The sequence below is a fragment of the Schistocerca serialis genome, unplaced genomic scaffold, assembly GCF_023864345.2.
Source record: "Schistocerca serialis cubense isolate TAMUIC-IGC-003099 unplaced genomic scaffold, iqSchSeri2.2 HiC_scaffold_1168, whole genome shotgun sequence".
Taxonomy (NCBI): Eukaryota; Metazoa; Arthropoda; class Insecta; order Orthoptera; family Acrididae; genus Schistocerca; species Schistocerca serialis.
The window spans coordinates 95,001-97,500 of NW_026047368.1; the positions used below are offsets into that span (position 1 = coordinate 95,001).

The following is a 2,500-nucleotide window of genomic DNA, read 5'->3' on the forward strand; positions in this document are numbered from 1 at the left end:
GATGGGCGAGGGCTGCGACGGCTGCGTCGATGAGAGACTGCAATCCCCTCGCGGTCGATGCAAAAAGCAGGACGTCATCTGCGAAGGCCGCAGCGTTAACTCTGCGACCAAGGATCCGAGCTCCGATGTGGGAGGGAAGTTGACTCAAAACATAGTCCACCGCAAAATTGAAAAGGAGGGGGGAGAGGGGGTCACCCTGACGCACACCCCTAGCCGGCTGCAGGGGCACGCCCACGTCGGCGCCGCCCGCTATCACCGTCGTGCTACCCTCGTAACACCTTTCGACGTACTCAATAAAGCAATCCGGCAGGCCATGAGCCCTCAGCACGGGGCGGAGGGCAGCATGGTCCACCGAATCGAACGCTTTAGAGACGTCGATCGATGCCACAAAAACAGAGCGACAGGAGCGGACTGCGTCGGTGAGAGCAGTGTCCAAGATGAAGGTGTTTTCCAACATCCCATCCCGGGGGATGAATGCCCGCTGACGTTCGTCCACAGCACATGCACGCATCAGGCGTGACGCGAGAACCTTGTGAAAGGTCCGCGCCAACACCGAGCAGACCGTAATGGGGCGAAAGTCAGCGGGGGATGTTGGTGCAGCCGTTTTGGGGAGAAGTGACGTCCGGGCGCGAAGCAGACGCTCGGGGAGGGCGCGGGCCAGGAGGAAGAGGTTCAAGAGTTTCACCAGGACTTCATGCGGCAGGCGCCGCAGCTCCGCTGGAGTCAGGCCGTCCGGCCCGGCTGCCGATCCCCTGGGCGGCAGGGCAGCAGCGACCTCCTCACGTGTGACCGGCCCCCATAGGCACTCAGGAGCGACAGGCTCCGAGTGCGGGAGAAGGCGGTCACGGATGAAGCCGGCGGTGGAGATCGGCTTCTTCGTGAAGAGGTCCGCCCAGAAGTCCAGCAGACCGGGGATGTCGGGTGGCGGCTGCAGCAGGGTGCCGTCCAGCAAGCCGCGCACGCAACGTGCGCGCGACCTACGGAAGGCGTCCTGTGTCCGCGCGTATTCCCAGCGGCGCCGCTTGCGCTTCTGCAGCGGCGGGGCGGCAGGCGGCCGCTTGGATGGTTGGCGCGGCCGCTGTGTCCTGGTGATCGACCTCTCCCCCCTGGACCCGACCGACGCAAGGGCATCCGGGAGCATGCCCAGGATGACATCGGGCGGCGTGCCCCGCCCCAGACCAATGACTCGATCCAGGGCAGAGAAACGCTGGGCGGAAGCAGGTAGCCCCGCCAGATGCTCCCAGATGGCGGCGTCAGTCGGCCCCTCCGGCGGCGGCCCGGTGGTGTCGGCCGCGAAGTCCTCGGCTGCGTCGACGGGCGGCGCAGCGGCCTCGCCCGCGTCAGGCAGCGAGCTCGCTGCTCCACGGCGGGACGCCGGCTCTTCACCCCGACCGATCTCGAGTGCCTCCATGAATTGGCGGACAAGCTGCTTGTGGGCAGCTTGCCGCCGTCGGCACTTGATTGCCTCAAGCGTTCGGTCGGGGAACATCCTGGTAAGTTCTTGATTTACAAAGAAGAACCGGGCGTCCCTCTCCAGGAACAGTTCGGCCTCTGCCTTGGCGAGCGACAGGACTTCTTCCTCCGTCCACCTCGCGCGATGCCTCTCCGTCACGATCTCAGCGTTGGCGGCCGCAGGGTGTTGGCGGCGGCGATGGACCCCGAGACCGTTCTTCGTGGTAAAAGTGCGGTGGCACTCACTGCAAGCAAAGGGAGCTACACAAACTATCGCATTTTCGTTACGGCCGGTTGGCCGGATAGGTGCTGGGGTAGCTGGGGTGGCACCTTCAGCGGAAGGGCCACCATCTCTTGTTTCTTGTCGGCTGCCCCCAACTATAAAGGGATAATGCGAGGGGGGGCTGGTAACCCCCCCAAGCCCCTGGTGCGGTCTTCCACTCTGCGAAAATCAGCGGGCCCACGAGAAGGGGAGAAGACCGCAGGAGAGGAGAGGCTAAGAGGGCTAGGCCCATGTATTGCGCATCACTCTCCCTGTAACTATAACCCAAGGAAGGCACCTCGCAGCAGCAGCACGACTACATCAAGACCGCACTTCGAAAAGCCAAGTCCGGATGCAGCCCCACCGCCGCCACTTGGCCACCTTAAGAGAGTCATAGTTACTCCCGCCGTTTACCCGCGCTTGCTTGAATTTCTTCACGTTGACATTCAGAGCACTGGGCAGAAATCACATTGCGTCAACACCCGCTAGGGCCATCGCAATGCTTTGTTTTAATTAGACAGTCGGATTCCCCCAGTCCGTGCCAGTTCTGAGTTGATCGTTGAATGGCGGCCGAAGAGAATCCGCGCACCCGCGCGCCCCCGGAGGAGCACGCTAAGGCGGACGCGGCCTCGCAGCAAGGAAGATCCGTGGGAGGCCAAGGCACGGGACCGAGCTCGGATCCTGCACGCAGGTTGAAGCACCGGGGCGCGAACGCCGCGCAGGCGCGCGCATCCTGCACCGCCGGCCAGCACGAGGCCAACCGACGGCGAGAGCAGACCACGCCCG

General features: G+C 63.9%; 1 pseudogene; it reads right to left on the reverse strand.

The window, feature by feature from the left end:
- LOC126433557 (large subunit ribosomal RNA) overlaps nucleotides 1–2,500 on the reverse strand; it is a 7,963-nt pseudogene that overhangs the window by 2,984 nt on the left and 2,479 nt on the right.